At 35.7% G+C, this 27,339-nt stretch overlaps 1 protein-coding gene across 8 annotated transcripts in view; it reads right to left on the bottom strand.

The window, feature by feature from the left end:
* tmem63a (transmembrane protein 63A) overlaps positions 1–27,339 on the bottom strand; it is an 83,890-nt gene that overhangs the window by 47,810 nt on the left and 8,741 nt on the right. For 2 of the 8 annotated variants that reach the window (XM_073946176.1, XM_073946180.1), the window contains exons 2-4: positions 24,445–24,544; positions 3,662–3,786; positions 2,382–2,501 (exon numbers count right to left, since the gene is read on the bottom strand). The exons of 1 other annotated variant lie outside the window; for it this stretch is intronic. The gene's annotated coding sequence lies outside the window, so the exon portion shown is untranslated. The remainder of the gene's footprint in view (positions 1–2,381; positions 2,502–3,661; positions 3,787–24,444; positions 24,545–27,339) is intronic. 5 more of the 8 variants (XM_073946179.1, XM_073946177.1, XM_073946178.1 and 2 more) reach the window with 4 other exon arrangements.

Here is a 27,339-nt window from a genome sequence, read left to right on the forward strand (position 1 = left end):
CGCACCGCCAGAATTCTGATAAGATTAGAGCTCGGGTGAAATTAGTGAAGAATCATTTTCTGTGCTCTGAAAACATGATCACCAATGGCTATGATGTCATGAATATTCAGAGCAATTGCTTGAATAATAACCAGTTGAACTTTCAGTGCACATATAATGAAGCATTCCGGATCTATAAAATGTTTAGGATGGTATTGATACTAAAATACTATAGCTTTTTAGGTTAGTGGGATAAAATTGCTTACACTCTTGTTCCCAAATCCTTCAGTTCTTCTTTAAAAGGCAAGTGAATACAGTATGTTAATGTATGCAAAAACTTACACTGCAAAAATGCTTTTCTTACTTAGATTTTTTGTCTTGTTTGTAGTCCAAATATCTAAAAATTCTTAATCCAATAAGAATTTTCTAGACAAGCAAAACATGTTACCTTGTTTTAAGAAATAATCTGCTAATATTAAGTGATTTTTACCCTAAAACAAGCAAAATCATCTGACAATGGGGTAAGCAAAATAATCTTATGTCAAAAGGAAAAACAAGATTATTTTGCTTACCCCATTGGCAGATTATTTTGCTTGTTTTAGGGTAAAAATCCCTTAATATTAGCAGATTATTCCTTAAAAGAAGGCAACATGTTTTGCTTGTCTAGAAAATTCTTATTGGATTAAGAATTTTTAGATATTTGGACTACAAACAAGACAAAAAAATCTAAGCAAGAAAAGCATTTTTTGCAGTGTATACTATATACATTTCTGTAGAGTCCAAATTATGAAGCCAGAGCTACGTATGGCTGCATTTGGTCTTTTAAACAAACACTACGAGGCGGTATGATGCCGTTCCTGACGGCAGCTAAACAACTTCCTCCGCTGTTTCCAGTTTGTCCAGTGGCTCGTCGTGTACTCCAGCCGGATTTGAGACACAGTGAGGAATTAACTACGACAAGTCTGGCATAGAACAGTTCCAGAAAGAAAGGTAAGACAAAACAAAAGCAAAAAATAAATAAATAAACAAGTAAATAACAGGGTGAGAAAGTGGTAAAATCTGGAACCATTCTTTGTCAGACTTTAAAAATACTATCGGTTGGGTTTAGGGAAGAGAGTGGGTGGGGTTATGCGTCAATTGTACGGTCAGTCAGCTAATCAGTCAGTCAACAGTGGCCTCTGGTGGATTTACATGAGAACATCGGGCACGAAAGGCACTCGTGGGAGACATTTGAGATTTGAAAAGCATAAACAGCGTTCTTTGGTGGATCCACAAAAACTGCAAAAAAAAATAATAATAATGTAGCCCCTGGGACGTATTTGGCACTATCCAGAAATGTATACAGGGGTACATTTTCAGAATGAGCCTGGGTTACTCAAACAACACATTTTAAATGAGCTGAAAAAACACGACTCTTGAGTTTTTTAAGCAAGCAACTTAATTGTTTTATGTTCGATCCACTTAAATTTGTAAAAACGAATTATTTAACTTAATTCCTTCATGTTGTCCCAAAACAAATCGATTCTGTGGAACCCAGCATTAATTACAGTGTGTTAAGCTCTCTCAATCACTGTACTGTTGCCCTAAAACACTAAATAAAATAGTCATAAAAACATAAGTATAAATAAAACAAAAAAGCGTGCATAGCATGGGAATGGTAACATAAAATTAGCGGTTCTAAAACCTTGACTTTTCCAAACCACGGAAACCTTGAAACCAGTCATCGCCCCATGCCTAATCTTCATAAGGGATTCATACACAATTAAAGCAAGCACCCGCTTCAAGCTCCTTTCTCTTGGGTTTTCCCCTCACACACTCTCTCTCTCTCTGTTTCACCCTTCATCCATCCGCCATTCCTTCCATCAATCGCTCGTCTGTCACGCTGCAGGAGCACCCAATCTATCACGGGTTAGAGTTCGGGGGCACAGCGACTCTGAGCGCTGGAGCGTTTCCTCCATCTCTTCTCCTCCTCGCTCTCTAACAGGCAGAAAGAGTGAAGGGAGCCGCAGCGGGATGCAAATTTTCACTCAGTATTTAACGTTCCCGATGAACGCCGGAGCTGTTTTGTGAGCTCTGTGATAAAAAAAAATAAAAAATGATGCATGATGCAGCCGTTTTTTTTTTTTTTTTCTCCCAGGGGCCACGACAGACATTAAAACTCAAGCCAACTCATTACCCGGCATGCGTGGAGAGTAGGGCATGTGGGGATTTACTTTGGGCAAGTGGTCTTCAATAAGTCCTGCTCTTGAGATCTGAGGTTTTATGTGAGGTGGCGGGTCTATTTCTGGAGTATTTGTGATGTGTGTGTGTGTGTGTGTGTGTGTGTGTGTGTGTGTGTGTGTGTGTGTTTGTGTTTGTGTGTGTGTGTGTCGCTGAAATGAATGAGATATTGAGTCGCTCACCTCTTCTCTGCCCTCTGATTCCAAATTGAATTTGAGGGATCTTGTGGGTGGGACGGCCTTCAACTGCTCAAAGCCACATCAATTACTATTGGCCGCCGAGGAATTGATTTAGAAATCACACTGCATGCAGAAGGGCGACATATATTATTTTGAAGACACATGCAACTGCACACACCCAGCAGCATCCGTGAACTCACTACAAGTCAAAGACTGAGTTTGTATACACCCTGTGAAAAATGCTGAATTCCACACAATCGATTAGTGTTGGGAAAACATGAAGGAATTAAGTTATCTTATTAGTTTTTAACACATTCAAGTTGATTGAACATAAAACAATTAAGTTTTCCCAAAAAGACTTAAAAAACGAACAGCAAACATACTTTTTTGAGTGCAGATCAGCCACATCTTGGACTCAAAAAAGTGATTAGTTGACTTTACTTTTTAATTGTGAGTAACCAGGATGACACAGTGGTTAGCAATGTTGCCTCACAGCAAGAAAATCCCTGGTTCAAGTCCTGGCCGGGCCAGGTGGCATTTCTATGTGGAGTTTGCATGTTCTCCCTGTGTTCATGTGGGTTTCCGCCAGGTGCTCTGGTTTCCCCCACAGTCCAAAGACATCCTGAATTTTGGTACACAACATTTGATATAGTGTATGAGTTTGTGTGTGAATGCAAGAATGTATAGCTGGAAGGGCATCCACTGCATAAAACATATGCTGAAGTAGTTCATTCCGCTGTGGTCACCCCTGATGAATAAGGGACTAAGACGAACGAAAATGAATGAATAGTAAGTAAACCCATTGCTTTTAAAGCAGTTCGCAGATTAGTTGATCTTTCTTTTAAAAAGTGAGTAATATAACTGCCTTATTATGAAGTAAATGAACTATGTGCATAATTATTACAATTTATTAGTCAATTTAACAGTTTGCTCACTTAGTAAAGTCAAATTGCCGCTTTTAGGAAGATAGGTTTACTCATTTTTTTAAGTTCCTTTACTAGTCACTGTGTTTATAGATATAGATAAATTATACTTATGACCTACGCATTCAGCTGGCTACTGTTTGAAGTTAATAAACTTCACTTCACATCCTCCTCAATCCAATGCTGTTTTTTTAGTATGAATGTTCAAATATTGAAAAGCAAGCTGCTGCTTTTGAGATCAGAACCAACACAGGTTCATTCTGAAAATGTAGCCCTATACATTTCTGGAGATCGGGATGTAGCCAGATGTACGTACGGCTATGACGTCGTTACTTTACATGTTAGCTGCTGACCACTTACCTCCATATGGACGGCTTCCCCTCTGCTACCAGTTTACCCAGCAGCTCAGCATGTACATCGGCGCACTTGAGATGCAGAGAGGAGTTGACTATGACGACAGGATTTGAGTCCGACGACGAACGGTTCTAGAAAGCAGGTAAGATTAAAGCCAAAACATAAAATAAACAAGTAAATAACAGGGTGAGAATGTGGTAAAATCTGAAAACATTTCTTTAGCGTTTCATTATCTGCATTGCTTTTCAAATCACTGTTGATTAAGGTAGTGGGTTTAGGGGGTGGGTGGGTCAATCTGTGCTTTTTAAAACACTCAGTTGATGGCGGCCTCTGGTCGCTTTACATTAGAACAGCAGGTGTGTATGACACTCGCGAGAAAAACTTGAGATCTCAAAAAAGCGTACACAGTGGCCTCTAGCGGATTTGAGAAAACAGAAACTGCAAAGAATGTAGCTCCTGCGACGCATTTCATGATCGCCAGAAATGTATACAGGGGTATGTTTTCAGAATGAGTCTGGGTTGATTATAACGTATCCAATGTTCCACACTTTTTTGTCTGTTAAAAAAGTGCTTTATGTCCAGTATTTCAAGACAACAGGAATAATAATTTCGAAACTGATGTCTCTCTATTCTCTTTCTGAACTTTCATCATATTTACATGCATATAATAGATCGCCAACAGCTAACTCCCTGTAACTTTCACATCGTCGCCCGGTCAGTACCTGGATGGGAGATCACATGGGAAAGCTAGATTGCTGCCAGAAGTGGTGGTAGTGAGGCCAGCACGAGTGTGTGGGTCCTAACACCCCAGTATAGTGAAGGGGACTCTATACTGCTCAGTGAGTGCCGTCTTTCGGATGAGACGTTAAACCGAGGTCCCGACTCAGGTCATGGTCATTAAAAATCCCAGAATGTCCTTCAAAAAAAAAAAAAAAAAAAAAAAAGGGTAGAGGTTTAACCCCGGAATCCTGGCCAAATTTGCCCACCTAACCATCCCCATATCATAATTGTCAGCTGGAGTGTGGTGTGTAATCTGGCGCAATATGGCTGCTGTCGTGTCATCCCGGTGGATGCTGCACAGTGGTGCTGGATAAGGAGATTTCCCCAATGTGTAAAGCACTTTGAGTGTCCAGTAAAGCGCTATATAAATGTGAGGAATTATTATTACTATTAAGCAGCATTTTCAGATGTTTTAGTTGGAGGTTTTAAAAAATTCATGTGTGAATAAAAATTGGAATAAAAATACAGTTTTAATACATCAGGATTAATGTGGATGCAGCATTAGTTCGCTCCTGTTGCATTTCTGAGGTGCAATCAATCACCCTCTCCAGATCCATCGATCACGCTCAGGTGAGAAAAGGGTCAAATGCGGCCAGAGTGTCAGGACCCCGGACGGTGACCCCTGATAAAAAGCACAACCTCTGATTTACAGCACACCCCAGACAGACGTATCAGTGACCTTAACCATGACCGTAGCCATGACAATCAGCCGCGCTTGCTGTGGGAGGATAATGAGAGACGCCGGTTTGTGCATCAGTGCCTTATGTACACACACACACACACCTGATGTGCAGTGCTGGATGCAGAGTTATTGGTGAATAGTTCTGCCCAGATCGACCATCTCACAGCCTTGACTACACAACAGATCAGCCACTGGAGCTCCAATGCTAAAAAATGGCAATCTCAAATGATTTTATAGTTTCAGGAGAAAAAACACGTACACAAACATCCACATGAAAACAAACACTGCTCTGGAAGATAAAAATCAAATGCAAACACAAATGCCTTTGTTCTAAAAAGTGGAGCTTTTACTGTTTTATAAATGCGCAACATCCGGCTTTCATTAACATATCATTAACGACAAAGTCATATTAATTTAATGCACAATATGTCTACGAGATGGTGAGATCAAAACAAAACAGATAGTATCAGGACAAGACTCAACATTTGAATCAGCTTGGCATGAACTTAGAATGAATATCTTAATCAAAATACAAAGGTCAGGATGAAGATTAGAATCAGGAGTGCAGACAGAATAATAATCATGATCAAAATCTGAATCAAATTCTAAATAAATCAAAATAATATCAAAATCAAAACAAGAGTTAGAACTGGAATAAAATTCAGAATCAGGATTCAAATCAGGAGTCATGCCTGTCAACACTCCTGTTTTTTCCAAGTCTCCAGACCCAGATATTTCAGACCCACCCTCCCATTTTGTTATTTCTCCCAAAAACTCCCAAGATTTTTCCTGGCCCCCAATATTCAGCTTTTTGGTACAGTCTGTAACTCCGCCGGGTTGTCAACTTTGGTATATTATCTGACTACAGCGGCCGCCCGCTTCATAGTACAGTTACTAACACCACAGTACAGTTACTAACCCGGTTTTCAACTGTGTTATTCAGACAAACACACACTAGGAACTGAATCAGAATAAGAGCCAAGACCAAAAACTGAATCAAAAAAGGAGTCTAAGTTAGATAACAAGACAAGCCAAGAGTCAGAATCAGGATTAGTATCAGGTACTAAATCATAACACAGTTTAGGGTTAAAATCTGAATAAAAATTTGAGAAGAAAATCTGAATCCAAACTATTAGAATGAGGATTTTCAAATCAGAATAAGACTCAAAATCAAACTAAGACTCAAAATGATTGAACCAGAATACACGATTAGGATTAGAATCATGACTCAAAACAGATTCAGAAGAATCAAAATCAGAACCAAATCAGAACACAATTCAGGGTTAGAATCTGAATCAAAATTTCAAAAAGAAAATACTAGAATGAGGAGAAGATTAACAATCAAAAAAGGACTCAAAATGAGGGAACCAGAATTCAAATCAAAGTCAAATTACAAATTACAATCAGAATCGAAATTAAGGCCAAAACTAGAATCAGAAAAAAAATCTGAATCAGGATTCAAACTAGGAACTGAATCGGAATAAGAGTCACAATCGAATTCTGAATCAATCGAAGTAAGAGTCAAAAGAGTTGAATCATATCAAAATAAGAGTCAGGATCTGGGCTAGAATCAGGAACTGAACGAGAATAGGAGTCTGTATTAGTATCTGTCAAAAATCAATATTTGACTAATAATATTATATGAACGAAATTCAAGTGATGAATTCAGAACAATAAGAAACAGTCTGAATCAGAATGAAGAGCTGTAATAAAGTGCATCAGGCTCCTGAAACAAATAAAGCCTAAAACTCACACACACACACAACAAAATATGAACAAAACAAAACAACTATTAATTTAATCAAGCTGTGAATAGCAAAGCAAATAAAAAAAGAGGGTGTAGGATAACATCAAACTCCATTTCATCTCCACTCGGCTCAATTCATCTCCACTAAGATAATAACAAGCGAGTTAATCTGGGGCAACTCAGCAGTTTTAAACAGCATCAAAGGCTTTTCTTGTGTGTAAATGAACCCCCGGTACAGAACATTCCCTTCTGAGTAACTGGAAATACACAGACTCAGCAAAGGAGAAATACAAATGCTACACTTTTTTCTTCTATATACGCTTTTCTGTACGCCCTCAAGATCCTGCCTTTAACTAAAGTGTCTTTCCTCCATCCTTTCTCCTTTTTTTCCTCTCTCTCTCCTCGCTCTTTCTCCAGGGTAATAAGTCGACTCTCTCATTCCGTCACACGCTGTGCTACATTGATCAGGCCTGCAGGTCAAGTTCAATAGGAGCAGTGAGTGCCTCTTTTTTTCTCTCTCTCTTTTTCCAGAGACCAACACACACACACACACCTACACAATCTGAAATGCGCATAATTGCACACAAAAACACACACATTCGCACATACAAAGTGTTGCATGTCCCTCTAAGGAGGTCAGACTCCTGGAACGACTGTTGCAGCCTGTAAACAGCGGCTGAGCTCCCACTTCATTAACATTCAAGCACACAAACAAACAGTCAGAAAACAAGAGCGGAACGTTCCAGAAAAACACTGTGTGATGTTTTGCGCGCTGACAGTGACGGGAGACTTTGCATATAGCTCTCGTGCACAAAAACAAACGCAAAATAAAATATATATAAATATTTCTTAGTGTTTTTGTCGTGTTTATATGTAGGAGTTATACAATTAAATCTATATACTGTAAAAATATCTGTTATTTAAATATCTAATGTAAATATCTGCTATATTAGTATTTGATGATTTACAGTATTTTTTTCTGTTTATTTATGGTTGTGAGTTGTAGTTGGGATGTTGAGCTTTGCTGACTTTTGATGATGATCTGTGCATTTTATCGAAGTGACTTTTACTATAGTTGTTTGTGATGATATATTGTATAAATATAGAGAATTAAATCTGTAACATAACAGACAAAGCACTTGCAGTTTATTACAAGGTTTTGTTTAGTAATTTACAACCCCAAACCAGACAATATATCACATCAATCTATTAAAAAATGTCAATAAAGGTCCCTTTTTCAAACTTTTCAACATCTAAAGTTGTTGGGGGAAAGAGCAAGGTCCCACAATGCAATTATAAAGCATAAATGAATAATAATCATTTTAAAAAATGAATCACAAAACATGAAAAATTGTGATAACACTTTATTTTGATGGTCCATTTGAGTATTAGTAGACTGTCTGCTTAATATCTGCTGATATTGCTTCTTCAACAGAAATTTCACTGACAATAAGAAACTTTGCAAGTACAAGTCAACTTACACTAACCCTTACCCCAACCCCAACTTATAGGCAAGTTTAATCTACTCATAACCTAATAAGAATTAGTTGCAACGTAACTTAAATTAAAATAAAGTGTGACCAAAATGTTTACTAGTCTGATCTCACGAGGAATCATAACTATTTTACGCTGTCAGTTTAGTGGCTAATTTGTACAAATTCGTACGAGTTTGGTTGTATGAAAATGTACAATTTTAAAAAAGAAGGCGTGGCACCCAACCCCGCCCCTAAACCAAACCATCATTGGGGGATGAGCAAATCATACTAAATTGTACGAATGAAATCGTACAGATGCATTTGAATAAGTCACTAAATCAAAAAGTTACGAATTGTCGTGAGATAGCATTGTGAATTACAGATATTTTCTACAGTTAAAAAATTAAAAACTGCCTTTATTCAAGTCGAAATAAAACAAGACTTTCTCTAGAAGAAAAAATATTATCAGACATACTGTGAAAATTTCCTCGCTTGTTAAACATTGTTTAGGAAATATTTAAAAAAGAGAAAAAAAAATTCCAAGGGAGGGGCAAATAATATATATTAATATTAATATTATTAATAATAATAATAATATATATATTTAGAGAATTAAGTCAGAAAGAGTCAGAATTATTAGCACCCCTGAATTATTAGACCGCTTGTTTATTTTTTACCCAATTTCTGTTTAACGGAGAGCAGATTATTTCAACACATTTCTAATCATAATAGTTTTAATAACTCATCTCTAATAATGAATTTATTTTATCTTTGTCATGAAATAATATTTAACTAGATAACAGCTTTAAGTGACATTTAAAGGCTTAACTAGGGTGATTAGGTTAACTAGGCAGGTTAGGGTAATTAGGCAAGTTATTGTATAATGATGGTTTGTTCTGTAGACTATCGAGAAAAAAATATAGCTTAAAGGGGTTAATCATTTTGTCCCTAAAATGGTGTTTAATAAATATTAAAACCGCTTTTATTGTAGCCGAAATAAAACAAATAAGACTTTCTCCAAAAGGAAAAATATTATCGGACATTCTGTGAAAATTTCCTTGCTCTGTTTAACATTATTTGAAAAATATTTAAAAAAGAAGAAAAAAATTCCAAGGGGGCTAATAATTCTGACTTCAACTGTACAAATATATAAAGCATTATATATATATATATATATATATATATATATATATATATATATATATATATATATATATATATATATGATGCTTTTTTGGACCAGCACACAAGCCTCAAGTGTCAAATTCCCGTTTGTGTTCATGTGTGTTTTAGAAAGATGGCTTTTAATTCATCCCAAAGAGAGCCCCAGTTCATTCAATAACATTTACATTAAGACACACTTGGCACCGCACCGCTGTGCTGTTTTATGGGATGCGTTTTAGCAATAAAAGGAGCTAGCATTTATTGCTAACACCGAGGGTCATTATGAGACACACTGACCTCCACAGCACAGACACACAAATGAATTCATAAAGTATTCGCACACCCATCTTACACACACACACACACACACACACACACACACACACACACACACACACACACACGCACACACGCACATATACACAAACACACACACACACACACACACACACACACACACACACACAATCTCATGAAACAGCCCTCGGTCCGTTTGCACTGGACCATGGCAAACAGTGCACATCTGTTAATATACACAAAGTAATTACACTTTCATTTAGTGTGCACACACACACACACACACACACACAGAACACACACACACACACACACACACACACACACACACACAGCACTTTTCATTAAACACACTGACTGTTTTGAGCAGACGAACCATCTCATTAGCGACTGCTGGGAGGTGCTGTGTGTGTGTGTGCGTGTGTGTGTGTGTGTCTACATCAATTGCTTTGTGTATGAAAATGTAGTCAGACAGCACTAGCATGTGTCATGGTACTTAGTTTCTCTTTCCGTTACGGCTATTTCATCAATTTATCTTTATTTCTTTCTGTTTGATGAAGACAAACTGTATTGTCCCCAAGGCATTTTTCTCTTCAGCTGTCCTCCCTCTTTAAAAAATTACCAAACTGCAGCCTGTGCCAAAACACTGTTCTCGCGGAGGATATTGTTATTAAAATGAGACATCAGTGCCAGAGCCAAAATTATAATCAGAACATGAGTCATAATCATCGGATGAGGTTTAGAATCGGAAACAGCATCAGAGTAAGATTTAGAGTCAGGATCAGGACCAAAATCAGAGCCAAAGATAGAATCAGATATTATTCTGTAACACTTTCCAATAAGGTTGTATTAGTTATTGTTATTTAATGCATTTACTAACATGAATAAACAAAGAACAATGTATTTATTACAGCATTTGCTCATGTTAATTACCGATAGTTACTGAATGAAAATAGTTGTTCATTGTTAGTTTTGTTAACACACAAGCATTAGCTAATGTTAACAAGCATGCATTTGGATGTTAATGATGCATTAGTAAATGTAGAACTATAATTAATAAATGCTGTATTATAAGTATTGTTCATAATTATGTTAGTAGCTAACATTAACTAACGTAACCTTATTGTAAAGTGTGACTACAGTTCTTCTAGACAGGAAATAACCGATGCCACCTAAACTGTCTGTCACTTTGGCTTTGTATTTTCAGAACTTTGAGTGATGTAATGTTATTTTCGAAAAAAAAGAAAATAATATAATAATATATTTGTATTATTATTATTTTTTTCAGAGGATCAACCAGAATATTTTACAAAAACATGGGACCTTTAATTATCTATATTGAGAAGAATGTACTCCTCCAACCATGAATCCCTCCAACATCCTCTCCCTCTACCCTTACAAGATTTACTATTGTAACGAATTTTTTATTTATTTATTTATTATTATTATTATTATTATCATTATCATTATTATTATTATTATTATTATTATTATTATTATTATTATTATTATTTTTATTATCATTATTATTATTGTTGTTATTATTATTATTATTATTATCATTATTATTATTATTATAGTTATTATAGTTATTATTATTATTATTATTATCATTATTATTATTATTATTATTATTATTATTATAGTTATTATTATTATTGTTATTATTATCATTATCATTATTATATTTTTTTTATTATTATTATTATTGTTGTTATTATTATTATTATTATTATAGTTATTGTTGTTATTATTATTATAATTATTATTATCATTATCATTATTATTATTATTATTATTATAGTTATTATTATTATTGTTATTATTATCATTATCATTATTTAAAAAAATTTTATTATTATTATTATTGTTGTTATTATTATTATAGTTATTGTTGTTATTATTATTATAATTATTATGGGATGCACGGTGGCGCAGTGGGTAGCATGTTCGCCTCACAACATGAAGGTTGCTGGTTCGAGCCCCAACTGGGTCAGTTGGCAATTCTGTGTGGAGTTAGCATGTTCTCCCCATGTTGGCGTGGCTTTCCCCCACAAGTCCAAAAACATGCGCTAAGGGTAAACTGGGTAAGCTAAATTGTCCGTACTGTATGAGTGTGTGTGGATGTTTCCCAGTGATGGGTTAAAGCTGGAAGGGCATCCGCTGCGTAAAACATATGCTAGATAAGTGTGGCGACCCCAGATTAATAAAGGAACTTAGTCGAAAAGAAAATTAATGAATATTATTATTATTTTGTTCATTTGTTTCTGCTAGTTTGTGGTTAAAAAACAAAAACAAAATGAAAACACCTTTGTTACTTAATACCTTCAACGTACCTTGTTTTAATAAAAATACAACCAAAAACAAAAAAATGTATATAATATATAATAGAATCAGAATATGATTCAGAATCAGACTTTAAATCAAATCAGAACAAAAATTCTGTCAGAATTGAGTCATCACATTTGTAGGATTAGAGTGAGAAACCAAATCAGAATCTGAATCTAAATCAGAGCCAAAATAAAAAAAACATTTTTTTCAAATTGCCATAATCAGTGGTAGGGCTACACAATATTGGAAAAACTGACATTGTGATATTTTATTTTACTGCAAAATATATTGTGAAATACTGTATCTATAAAATTTCACCAAATGATTGAATAGCACTATTTTGAAAATAATTTATAGTCACACTTTATTTCAAGGTTGAATTCTCACTTTTAGAAAACCATTAATTATTTCAATTTATGTTTTTGCATTATTTTTTAGGGGTTTCACCTTTATTGACAGGGCAGTGGATTTTTACAGATAGAAAACTGTGGGGAGCAGAGATAGGGAAAGGATCGGCAAAGGACCTCAAGCCGACAATAGAACTCGGGTCGCTGCGAACACCTCATTCAGGGGGGGACTGGGACAGCATTTTCAACCGGGAAAAGTTAGTGAAGGTCAGGCCAAAGTGAAGTGGGGTGCATCACAGTGGTAGGCCAGAAAGAGGCCCTATGGCCAGTCAGCCCCTGACCTCAGTACTATGTGTCAACACACTAACCACTAAGCTTCTAACTTTCTTCTCATTAATAGATATCAAGGTATAGGTATTTGTTTAGGGATGCAGAATAAGATCATACTAAACATGTGCTTTGTATGTACTAAAAAGCAGCCAGTATCTAAATAACATGTTAACTAATTAATAAATAGTTTATTGAATGGATTATTTTGATTGAAGGATTCTGCAGGGGGGTAGGTCATGCATGTAATAAACAAACTTCAAGCATTGATGAATGCAATAAAGCAAATATGAAAGTGAAATAAACAGTGCATGCTTTATGCTTTGTATATTTAAAATTAAAAATACACTGCTAAATCAACTCAACATTATGCGATGTGACTATTGCGGATGCACACATTGCGGTATCAATGATGAATTTACATACTGTGCAGACCTCATCAGTAGACTAGGCTTAGAATCAGAACTGAATCTGAATAATAATTAGAATCAGAGTCATAATCATCAGATCAGGATCAGGAAAAATACACTCACAAGGTAATTTTTTTTGCTGCTTGTTCAAACTACCTATTTAAAATGAGCTGAATCAACACAATCATTCCGTTTTTAGGGGGACAGCTTAATTGTTTTATGTTCAATCTACTTAAATTTGCCAACATAATCAAGTTCACTTAATCGATTTGAAGAAATTTAATCAGACATGAAGAAATTATTGTATGTGAACCCCAGCATTTTTATTACCGTGTGTGTTTTTTAGATCTTGCACGTATCAGAGAGACACTGACATTAGATTAGTGTGTTTTTCTAACATTTGTGCTCCATATATGTTCTGTCTGTTCATGCATTCGCTGGGATTTGAAGCCATGGCCTTGTCACTGCTGCTGCTGCTCTACAGTTTGAGCTGCAGAAACACATTCGTGCCAGATTGAATATACCTGTAACCTGTCAGTGTCTCAGCTCTGCATCGTATTAAATGAGTTTTCTAATGTTTGTAGAAGCGAACCAGTGGTCTGTCTGAGAGTAAATGTTTAAAGGAAGCGTACAGCTGTGTGTACAGTCATGTTTGAAGAAACCCGCTGCCTTTTCCAGCTCATCATTTGTGCACAGATGAAGAGGAAATACAAACAAGGATGAAATTTCATCCAAATTTCGAATAAAAATGATCAAATTTGTTCATATTATAAATGTTTTTAATCATTTTTAGACATATGCATCTACATGTACGCTCACTTAAGCATCATTTCTCCTTCATGCATTTTAACATGTTTTGCTTATCCTGGTCTCTCAGATAGACATGCATGACACTAGACACTAAAGGGAGTTTTGGGAGAGGATGAAGGTCCACACGGTTGCCATGGAGCCAAAGGGTCGCGGGGGTCACAGCTGCAAGAGGCAGCTTTAGGAGATCGCTAACAATTGGGGGTCCACTAATCACACACACACACAGACACACACACACACACAGGGGTTTAAATGGAGCACCAGCTCAGCCTGATTCACTCTTAGCAGGAATTCCGTGAGCAGCCACTCAGCCTTTCTCTGTTTCACCCCTTCATTCTCCAAATCTCTCACCTCTCGCCCCTCTGTTGGGCCAGCAAACCACTTCAACAGTCTCACCCTCCCACACACACACACACACAAACACCGCAAGATGTCCTTGGTCCTTTATGGCGGAGGACAGATGGTGTCCTGCCTTAAACCACTCAATTCTTTTTTCCCCTTCTCTCTCTATTTTTTATCTGTGAAGGAAGGGGGAGACCGGCTCTTGGGAAAGTGACCTAAACGTGCTGAACGCTTTAGTGAGGCTGAAGTGGGAAAAAAGAGAAAATGTGCCATATCGGAGGCAAAAACACTAGCAACTGTCCAGTTTTTGGCTTTTCATAAAGTGTTTTGAGTCTAATGTAAACAGAAATTTCCAAAATTTGCTTGTGTTTCTTTTGTTGCACTTAATCAATTTGTGTGTGGATTTTATTTACAGTATTATTATACACAGTATATTAGTGTTTTGTTCCCAATATTCAAAGATGTCCTAAAGAAGTTCCAGATCACTGGAGTCTTCAGATGCTGATGTTTGGAGATGGTTCTCATTTAGATTCTCCTCTGCTGAATGTGGCATACTGAAGGCAAAACTACTATAATTATCACTAAAGTGTTTTTAGTCAGATGCAAACAGAAATCGCCAAAATTTGCTTGTGTTTCTTTTGTTGCATTTATTCAATTTGTGTGTGGATTTCATTTACAGTAAATATATTAGTGTTTTCCTACCAATATTTACAGATGTTCTAAAGAAGTTCCAGAATTGCTAAAGTGCTAAAGGATGTGACATTTTGGAGTATAAAACACTTTTTTTTTTCATAAAATTATCTTTTTTTTTTGGCCTTTTGTAAAGTATCTTTAGTCTAATGTTAACAGAGATCTCCAAAATATGCTTGTAAGTGTTTCTTTTGTTGCACTTAATCAATTTGTGTGTGGATTTTTTTTACAGTATTATTATACATACAGTATATTAGTGTTTTGTTCCCAATATTCGCAGATGTCCTAAAGAAGTTCCAGATCACTAGAGTCTTCAGATGCTGATGTTTTGGAGATGGTTCTCATTTAGATTCTCATATAGAATGCTTAATGTGGCACACTGGAGGCAAAACAACTATAACTCCTATCAATTTGTTGACTTTCATAAAGTGTTTTTGGTCTAATGCAAACAGAAAACTCCAACATTTGCTTGTAAATGTTTCTTTTGTATAGATGTAAATGACAATATTATTATATCTTAGTGTTTTGTTAAAATATTCACAAATGTTTTAAAGACTTTCTAGATCACTACAATCTTCTGAGGCTGATGTTTTGGAGATGTTCTCATTTTCTAGAATGCTAAAGTGCTAAAGGATGTGACATATCAGAGGGAAAAACAATTTTTTTCATGCAACTATCAAATTTAGTCTAATGCAAACAGACATTTCCAAAATATGCTTTTAAGTGTTTCTTTTGTAGCATTTAAGCAATGTATGCTTGTAGATTTCAATTACAATATTATTATATATTAGTGTTTAGTTAAAAGTGTTTACAGAAGTCCAAAAGAAGTTCCAGATCACCAGAACAATGCTGACTTTTCTGGAATGCTAAAGTGCCAAAGAATGTGGCGTATTGGAGGCAAAAACTGCTTTTTTTCATGAAACTATAATTTTTTTTGTTTGTTTTTTTGTAAAGTGTTTTAGTCTAATGTAAAAAGAAAAAAAATCTTCAAAATAAGCTTGTGTTTTCTTTTGTTGCACTCATTCAGTTTGTGTGTGGATTTCATTTACAGTATTATTATACGTATATTAGTATTTTGTTCCCAATATTCACAGATGTCCTTAAGAAGTTCCAGATCACTAGAGTCTTCAGATGCTGATGTTTGGTGATGGTTCTCATTTAGATTCCCCTCTAGAATGCTAAATGTGGCACACTGGAGGCAAAACAACTATAACAACTATCAATTTGTTGACTTTCAAAAGTTTTTAGTCAAATGCAAACAGAAATCTCCAAAATTTGCTTGTGTTTCTTTTGTTGCATTTAATCTATTTTTGTGTGGATTTCATTTACAGTACATACATTAGTGTTTTCCTACCAATATTCACAGATGTTCTAAAGACGTTCCACAACTGCTTAAGTGCTAAAGGATGTGACATTTTAGAGTTTTTTCATGGAACTATAAGATTTTGGCTTTTTGTAAAGTATTTTTTGTCTAATGCAAACAGAAATCTCCAAAATATGCTTGTAAGTGTTTTTTTGTTGTTGTTGTTGTTGTTGCACTAAATCAGTTTGTGTATAGATGTAAATGACAATATTATTATATCTTAGTGTTTTGTTAAAATATTCACAAATGTTTAAAGGCTTTCTAGATCACTACAATCTTCTGAGGCTGATGTTTTGGAGATGTTCTCATTTTCTAGAATGCTAAAGTGCTAAAGGATGTGACATATCAGAGGGAAAAACAGTTTTTTTTTCATGCAACTATCAAATTTAGTCTAATGCAAACAGACATTTCAAGTGTTTCTTTTGTTGCACTTATGCTTGTAGATTTCAATTACAATATTATTATATATTAGTGTTTAGTTAAAAGTGTTTACAGAAGTCCAAAAGAAGTTCCAGATCACCAGAACAATGCTGACTTTTCTGGAATGCTAAAGTGCCAAAGAATGTGGCGTATTGGAGGCAAAAACTGCTTTTTTTCATGAAACTATAATTTTTTTTGTTTGTTTTTTTGTAAAGTGTTTTAGTCTAATGTAAAAAGAAAAAAAATCTTCAAAATAAGCTTGTGTTTTCTTTTGTTGCACTCATTCAGTTTGTGTGTGGATTTCATTTACAGTATTATTATACGTATATTAGTATTTTGTTCCCAATATTCACAGATGTCCTTAAGAAGTTCCAGATCACTAGAGTCTTCAGATGCTGATGTTTGGTGATGGTTCTCATTTAGATTCCCCTCTAGAATGCTAAATGTGGCACACTGGAGGCAAAACAACTATAACAACTATCAATTTATCAAAATTTGCTTGTGTTTCTTTTGTTGCACTTAATCAATTTTTGTGTGGATTTCATTTACACTACATACATTAGTGTTTTCCTACTAATATTCACAGATGTTCTAAAGACGTTCCACAACTGCTAAAGTGCTAAAGGATGTGACATTTTAGAGTTTTTTTCATGGAACTATAAGATTTTGGCTTTTTGTAAAGTATTTTTTGTCTAATGCAAACAGAAATCTCCAAAATATGCTTGTAAGTGTTTTTTTTTGTGTGTTTTTTTTTTGCACTAAATCAGTTTGTGTATAGATGTAAATGACAATATTAATATATCTTAGTGTTTTGTTAAAATATTCACAAATGTTTTAAAGACTTTCTAGATCACTACAATCTTCTGAGGCTGATGTTTTGGAGATGTTCTCATTTTCTCCCATAAAAATGATGTACAAGAGGCATCATTGTGTACAAAATTATAATCAAATAACTTAATTCTATTCACCTGCATTGTGTTGTAGCCTCAAATAAAAGACCATTTTTGGTTTCTAATGAGCAATTGAACCATTCAGTGCTCACTAATAGCTAAACACACTCTCTGTTAACCCGTGCTGGTTCTCTATGATTCTCTTCCTCAGCTGTTAGTGAGTGCATGTGGCCATCAGCGTTCAACCGGACAGATTAACAGCCATTTTAACCTATAGTTCAGACAGCTCCATTGATCTAGACTGATATACTTCGGTATAAATCCCCAGTGAAACAAATCAGGGTCGAAATCTGGGTTTAATCTGAGGTTAGTCCATCTCTATTGATCCAGCAGGGCTTTCAGGACTCTGCTCTTCTAGAATTATAGGAGTGTTTTGAAGTTCATGAGGGAAGTTCTGATGTTCTAGATAGAATCATGGGATTGTTCTGATGATGGAGCTCACATTAGGAAAGTTCTAATCTGCTTATGGAAGTTCTACTGTAGAAAGGGTGTGTTCTGACAGTATGAAAGACATTTTAATGCATTTTAATTGAGTGTTTTTATGTCAGTGCTTACACACAAGAACCTTTTTAGCATTCTAGATCACTGGAATGTTCTAAGGCTGATGTTCTCATGTTCTCTAGAATTATCAGAAGCTTCTGATGATGGTTAGCGGAGATCTACAAATAGAGTGCTTTTATATCATACCATCAAGAAATATGAGATGTTCTTGGTCCTCCATGTGTGTGAGCACTGACATAAAAACAATCCATGAATTCATTTATTAATTTTCCTTCGGCTTGGTCCCTTATTTATCAGGGGTCGCCACAGCGGAATGAACCGCCAACTATTTCAGCATATGTTTCACAAAGCAGATGGCCTTCCAGCTGCAACCCATCACTGGGAAACACCCATACACTCTCACATTCACACATGCATACACTACACCAATGTAGCTTATTCAATTCACCTATAGTGCATGTCTTTTGACTGTGGGGGAACCGGAGGCCCCGGAGGAAACTCACGCCAACATGGGGAGAACATGCAAACTCCACACAGAAATGCCAACTGACCCAGCTGGGACTCGAACCAGTGGCTTTCTTGCTGTGAGGCGAAAGTGCTAACCTCTAAGCCACCATGAATTCGATACATGGACAACTCTGCTAACCATCATCAGAAGATTCCAGCAATTCTAGAACTGTAGAACATGAGAACATCAATATTCAAATATTACCAGATACAGGACATTACAGTATTGTCGGTTTATGCCAGTGAGCATTTCTGCCAATGCTTTCAATCATGGTGTTTTACAGTCTGGGGGTTCTAGTTTAATGATCTACTGTAGGTGCACAGTCTAGAGCTCATGGTGCAAAAGCATTAACGGTGTGTCTGAATCCACTTTTGTTGGTATGAAAATGATATTGTATTAGTTAGACAACTTCTTAATTTAAACGGTAATTTATTATCGTACAGTGAATTTTTAGATTAATTTGGTTTTCCAGTTACTCCAAAAGAGTTTGCTATTGTATTTGATGCCATATCTCAACAGCTTCTTCATTTTATAAGAGCGTATGCAAATAAATCTTTTGAAGGAAAATATATTAAAGAAAACCTTTTTTTAGTAGATATTGATATTATTAAACAAAGTTATACTAATAAATATATTAGAAATCTTATAACAGGTGATACGGTTGTATATAATAATTTAAAATGGACCAATGTATTCATAAATATAAATTGGAAAAAAGCTTGGCGTTCTTATGAAATATATTGTATAAATAACAAAGTAAAAGAAGTTACATTTAAAATTTTACATAGTATATATCCAGTTAAAGATGTTTTGGAGAGATTTTAATTTGGATATCGATTATTCCTGTGATGTTTGTTGTATGGAAAAGAAATCTATTGTCCACACGTTTTGTGATTGTGACAAGGATTTTCTGGGTGGATGTGGAAAATTTTCTAAGAAGGAAAACATATTGTGTTCAAGTTAAAAAAGATTTGATATTTGCATTTATTATTTTAATACATGTAAAAAAAATTACCTTTCTAGTACAACTTTTTATTATTTTGGGAAAGTTTCAAATACATAAAAAAATGGACTGGATCAAAGCCAAATTTTGTTCACTTTCTTCAAGAGACTAAGGACTACTGCACAAGTTTGGAAAACATTGTTAATAACAAAGCAAAGAAGACTTGTAATATTTTTAAGGAATATAAGATTTTCAATTACTAAATGTTTTTTATTTGTTTTTTTTATTATATATATATATATATATATATATATATATATATATATATATATATATATATATATATATATATACACTCTAGCATGTATTTTTTGTGAATAGTATTGTATAGTTATGTACTTGTTAATAAAAATAAAAAAAAAACTTTTGCTATTTAAGGGCGGAAGAATACGCTCAGCAGCACTGCCTGATCTAACAGGGTACTGATTATTCTCTTAATGACTTATGGGTGTGATTTAAGCATAGTGTGCCTTAAACCAATCAGAGTCCCTTATTCTCTTCTTATTCTCTTTAAGAGTCAGTTGCGTCTCACCATGGTGCATTTGCTTTTTACATGGCGGACTTTGTAAGAGGAAATACTGAACGCTTCACTAGCGAGAAAACAGTTAAATAGACCATCTGCAGCACGTGGATAAAGAATGAGCCTCCTCCATTCGGCCTCTTTACTTTCTCTTTACTTTACTCTTTATTTTACTCCTTTTACACTGAAGACATGTATTAGCCTACATATTTAATTTTATCTGTTAAGCACAAAGATTTGTTTTAAAACTATTTCTAAATTCAGTTCTATTTTCCAGCAAATGAATAAATAAACAATAATAATAAAGAGTGGTCAAGAACTGAGTCATATCCAAACACACGTCCTGTTCTTACGCCCCATATGGTGATGCAGACGTCTCCAAAACCCGACAGGTGGACAAATCTAAGCTTGCTTTTATTAAAGCAAATATAAATATGCATATATTAAATAACACTGCTAATAATAATGACATTATACAGATTATCATGAATAAACTGAAAATGCCCGCCGACATGGAGAAGACATGGTGGTAGTGGTTTTTATATTTATGCAAAAAATAATAATCTTTCTAACATTTTAATCCTTTATTTTTTTAATTTGTAAAGATATTTGTGCATTGCTGTACATCATGTGTGAATTAAGCAATGTGTACACGTTTTGGACCTGCATAGGTGCATTTGTTGGTCAGTTCCTCAAAATAGCAATGTGCCAACAATGTGCTTTAACACACCTCCCCTTTAGACCAGCACACCCATGAGTCCACAAAGTAGCACAAATAAATATAATACTCAAACAAAGTGTCGCAAAACATGAAAATTAGGGTTGCACCGGTCTAAAAATAGCAACAAATGGTGCCAAACAGTTCTTGCACCTTATGGCCCGTTTCCACTTAGTCGTACAGTACGATACAGTTCGGTTCGCTTTTATGGCCGTTTCCACTGTCAAAAAGCATCCCGAACCGTACCACTTTTTCGGCACCCTTTCGAAAGGGTACCAAACACAAGAAAGGGTACCAAAAGGCGGAGCTAGACTTGCAGCTGAACACTATTGGTTTACAGAGATTTGTCATTCGCTTACGCAACAAGCCAGAATGAAAACAAAGAAACCGCCATGTTTAAAATACACAGCCGAGAAGATTACAGCGTAAAAACATATACATATAATAACGAGCCATGGTCGACCTGGGCTCAAACATACCTTGTCGTCGTCTTGATGAACAGCCACAAAGCCAAAAAGAAGAGCAGATATACCCTGTGCCCCTTAGTTTTTTACGAGCCAATCTGAAGCGTGAGCGGTTTCGCTTTATAGCTTGCGTTCACCGCTCGTCTATATCTGAAATAACAAACTTCTTGAGCTCATGATAATAAAACTTGAACAAACTGTCATGTTTAACTATTATCATCACCTCTTGGACTATTATGAACTCAGAATTACGGGATTGCTCTCTAACAGAGGCTACATGTGCTGCTGAAGATTACAGACACAGATGAGAGGTCTGCTCTGACTGTGGGCTATATTTTGTGCTGTTTTGAACCTAAATAAGAACTAAATGTCTGCTGAGTGTAGTTCTTCTGTAGTTGGTAACATATCGGAAATTGTAAGGGGCTGTATGTGTTCATATATGTTGCATTTATTTAATTATTTTACACAATTACAGACGTTACAGGAAGCTATTTCGATTTCGTCATTGATTTGAAGTTATAATCAACTCGTGTTCATAGAAAAGTTAGTAATAAACATTTATACACAAGTATTTATGTGTGTAAAGCATCTGTTTTGCTGGAAGTGCTTTTCATATGATATGCAAGCGACCCGTACAGCTTTACTGTAGACATTTTTTCAAGCGAAAATGACGTCAACTATAACTTTCTGTCATACACCACGCCCACCAAAAGGGTACCCTTGGTAGAGGAAACGCAAGCCTGATAAAGGTGACCCGTACCAACCCGAAACGTACTGTTCTAGTCAGTGGAAACGAGCCATTAATCTGCCGGGTGTATGATAGGGCTACAAATGTTTGCACTTTCACATGTGTTTATATTTTAATTAGCTCAGAAAAATATCTATTACCTGTTTATTTTAGTATGATCATTATATATATATATATATATATAAGATTTTTTAAATTGCTGTTATATACAGTATATCGAAAAAAATCATATTTGCAGTACTAAACAGTGATGCATAAATTTTCCCAATATATGGTGCAGCCCTAAACAGATCAGAATGCAGGAGGAGCAAAACACCCGTGTGGGCTTTTAATGGTCTGTTGCAAAAGCGGTAAAATCCAATCAGCCATTAAACTACCAAACTCCTGCCTGAGTCCAGGAGAAAGAGAATCACAGTTTTCACCCGTTCGGTCGTAAAAGTTTCGTCAACAGGGGAATCAATCAGTGAGCTCGCCGCCTCCCAAAGATCGCGGACGATCAACTAAATATCTTAATGACTTTAGGATTTGCACATTACAGTTTTATCATAACTGCCTAAGCTTCTCAGACAAAGATTTACAGCCATTATCTAAATAATACCCCTAATTAGTGTGTTCATTATATCCTCCCACACAAAGCCAGAGACACAGACACCTCTGGATTACCTACTTAATCTGATGATGCGATGTCATTTTCCCACTCTCTGGAACCGGTGCCAAATGTTTGTCACAATCGGGCGGAAAATACATAATCCTCACAAATGCGCTAAATTAGAGGAACATCACACCAGACATGGAGCAAAAATCTCAACGCACAACCCACAGGAACATGCAGGAGCTCCAAACCATATTAAACTCCCACAGCCTGCTGAAATATAGATGTAATTCGGCATTTTTATTGTAATAATGGATATGCCCACTGGGCTTCAAAAGTATACATATTTAAACAACGACCCGATAAAAATGAGGCAGCTATATTGAGTCTGTCAATGAAGGGAAAGGATCAAGCAGGGGGAGATTAGGTTATAAAACTGCATTATATTCGTTTAAAGTTTGAGATCTAATGTGTATTTAAATGCAGAAACATATGTAGAATGCAGAAACACGGTAAACATACAGTGTGCAGCTCAAAACAATGCTGTAAAATCAGTTTTCACTCAGTTATTCCCAATAAAATTCACAATTACAAAGAATTACAGTGAATTTAAATACGAATGTTGCCATTTACAACATCTTTTGCATAAAAAAACAAAAGTGTGTGTGTGCGTGTGTGTGTGCGTGTGTGTGTGTGTGTATGTGCTTCGGTTGCTGCTGACCTTATTGTGTGTGAGTGTGTGTGACCTTGTGCAGTTGTGTGTGTTGTACATTTGCGTGTATGTGTGTTTTTTGTACGTATATGTGTATGTTGGTGTTGTTGAGCTCTGTTGTGCATGTTCGTAGTGTGTGTGTGCTTGTGTGTGTGTGTGTGTGTGTGTGTGAGTGTGTTTTGGGTGCTGTTTACCGGAGTTGTGCGTGTGTAGTGTGTGTATAAGTGTGTGTTTTGGGTGCTGTTGACCTGAGTTGTGTGTGTGCTCAGTATATGCATATGTGTGTGTGTGTGTGTGTGTGTGTCTTTTGGGTGCTGCTGACCCGAGTTGTGTGTTTGCGCAGTGTATGGATGTGTGTCTGTGTGTTTTGGGTGCTGCTGACCTGAGTTGTGCATGTGTGTAGTGTATGCATGTGTGTGTGTGTGTGTGTGTTTTGGGTGCTGTGGACCTGAGTTGTGTGTGTGTGCAGTGTGTGTATATGTGTGTGTTTAGGTGCTGCTGACCTGAGTTGTGCATGTACGCACCGTGTGTGTGTGTATGTGTGTGTGTGTTTTGGATGCTGCTGACCTGAATTGTGCATGTGTGCAGTGTGTGTGTGTGTGTGTGTGTGTGTGTGTGTGTGTGTGTGTGTGTGTGTGTATTTTTTGGGTGCTGCTGACCTGAGTTGTGCATGTGCGCAGTGTGTGTGTGCGCAGTGTGTGTATGTGTGTGTGTGTGTGTGTATTTTTTGGGTGCTGCTGACCTGAGTTGTGCTTGTGCGCAGTGTGTTTGTGTGTGTGTGTATGTTTTGGGTGCTGCTGACCTGAGTTGTGCGTGTGTGCAGTGTGTGTGTGTGTGTGTGTGTGTGTGTGTGTGTGTGTGTGTGTGTATGTTTTGGGTGCTGCTGACCTGAGTTGTGCGTGTGCGCAGTGGGGGCTTTAACAGCGAGCGCTGAACTGGCCCTCTTTTATCAGCAGTATAATAGGCCTTCGCTCACAGCTGACCAACACTATCAAAGAGAGAGCAGGCATGTGGGATTACAGATTTAACGAGGCCTTTGTGCACGCTAATTACATGTGAATGAGGGTCTGCAGGAGCTCATCCACCCCTTATATCTGCCACAGGTGAACCCCAAACAAACCCCCCACACACATTTTTCGACCCAAAACACAACTCGGAGTTGATATGAGAAACATTTATGTGATGAAATTTATCCCAGCTGATTTATTTTCCTCTGCATTCACCTGAAAATGTAAAGAGTTACAAAATACACAGGTTAAAACTTAAAAATTTAAATATGTTTTATAGACATTCATCTGTATTGTTTTTGTAACAACAATATTTTATTTGTATTTCTGTTTTCTAAAACATTTGATGTATATTAATTTAATATCATTATTAATATCACATTCTTGAGATTATATATTATATAGTATTATGCATGGGCCGTATAAGATTCTGAGGGTATGAAAACCTCGGATAAAAATGATCACGGTTTCACAGTATTGTGATTACTTTTCTAAAATTCTACTTTTTAAAATGTCTCTTTGCAATTATAAATGTGTCTTTACATTTTAAAATGGCATCTTTACATTTTAAAACGGCATATTTACATTTTAAAACGGCATATTTACATTTTAAAATGCCATCTTTACATTTTAAAACGGCCTTTTTACAATTTAAAACGCCATCTTTACATATTAAAACGGCATATTTACATTTTAAAGCGGCATCTTTACATATTAAAACGGCATCTTTACATTGTAAAATGTCATCTTTACAATTTAAAGCGGCATCTTTACATATTAAAATGGGATATTTACATTTTAAAGCATCATCTTTACATATTAAAACGGCATCTTTACATTGTAAAATGTCATCTTTACAATTTAAAACACCATCTTTTCATTTTAAAACGCCATCTTTACAATTTAAAACATCATCTTTACATTCTAAAACGACATCTTTACATATTAAAATGGCATCTTTACATATTAAAATGGCATCTTTACATATTAAAACGGTATCTTTACATATTAAAATGCCATCTTTTCATATTAAAATGACATCTTTACATATTAAAATGCCATCTTTACATTTTAAAATGGCATCTTTACATATTAAAATGCCATCTTTACATATTAAAACGGCATCTTTACAATACAAAACACCATTTTTGGATATCTTTTCTGCTGGAGATACTGTTTTCCTAAAAAAAATTTTTAAAAAGTAAATAAAAAATTTACACAAACCACAGGACTGGTACAGCAGAAAATTTTGGCGGTTTTAAAACTTTGACTTTTCCAAACTGCTACACCTTGAAAACAGTTATCGTCCCATGCCTAATAAGTAAATATTGTCGATTTATTATATAATGCTTATACTGATATAATGCATGATGTCTGTCTGTTAGGGATATCTGCTCACTGTTTTAATCATGCAATGAAAAAATCTCTGAAAAAAAGAAAAATCCCCTTGGTGATCATGTTTTGAATTGGAACATTTAGTTACTCAACGGTCCTGTCTAATTAAACCACGAGAAATTAAATAACTCCAGCGCAGGGTCGGTATAATTACTGCTAATTTATGGCTGGGATTATTCACCGTTAATTCTTATTCTCTCAAACAGAGATTGGTGAAGCTATAGCAGAGATAACTGTTTAATAATAATAAACGTCAGGTTCTTTCTGTCCCTTTAACAGGTCCGGCATCGTTTATGCGTTATTAGCATGTGTAATTGAACAGCCCATAGTTTGCATATTACTTTATTAAGCTAATGTGTTTTCTGCTTGGCCGTGCACGACTGTGTTAAAGCTTCTGAATCTTAAAATTACAACTCAATTAACACGAGCGCTCTTCATATTGCAACAAAAACTCAGGAGCATTTCTCAAAAATGTAGAGATGAATTTTTTTTTTGAGGGAAGGCATTGGATGGAAAAACACAGTTTGCTTTTAAATGCAGCTGTCAGTTTTGAGCTGTCAGTTTTTTTAAGACTTTTTGGCTTTTCTGAATTGTTTTTTCTTCACTCTAATGGAAAGAAAGCACCTGAAATACATTTTTAGTCTTTCTGTCTTTGCACATTATCGATCGGTGTGCATAGATTTAATTACCATGCATGTTTTTTTTTAATAATAATTTTTTCAGGGTGTTCACCTTTAATTGATATGGAGGGGAAGGATCGGCACAGGACCAAAATGCGGGAATCAAACTTGGGTCACCATGAGCACCAGAGTGAGCACACATATGTTTCTGCACTACACCACTGGCACCAACACAATACATATTTTTCAAGGCTGTTTTCTTGGTTATTTTTTGCATCTGCTAAACAGAACCATCAATCTCAACTTTCCACCAAACTTCATAGCTTTATTCAATCACTGTTAACGATTTTTCTAAATCACACTGTATTTAACTGTAAGGGTGCTTTGACATCTCTGGTTCGGTTCATTTGGTCCGGACCAAGGGCAATCAATGATACATTGCAGCATTTTCTGCCGTCTTTGGGTCCTTTTCACACCACACTGCTGGCTTTGGTTCGAACTAGTTGAAAAGAACCAAAATGCAGTCATGTGACAAAACCCACAACCCTCATTGGCCAGATGTTATTGAACGTATTTGCTCAACTGCTTTTCGATTGGTCAGAATTCACGTGCGGGAAAATGCCAATGAACTCCCGAAAGTAAACAAACCGGCAGACACAAAATGTGGATTTTGACTACAGAGCTACAACTCCTCTGGCTGATTGTACCCCTGCTCATAGAATACTATATTGTTTGTATACATCATTGTAGACAAACTATAC

This window comes from Danio rerio, chromosome 4, assembly GCF_049306965.1.
Source record: "Danio rerio strain Tuebingen ecotype United States chromosome 4, GRCz12tu, whole genome shotgun sequence".
NCBI lineage: Eukaryota > Metazoa > Chordata > Actinopteri > Cypriniformes > Danionidae > Danio > Danio rerio.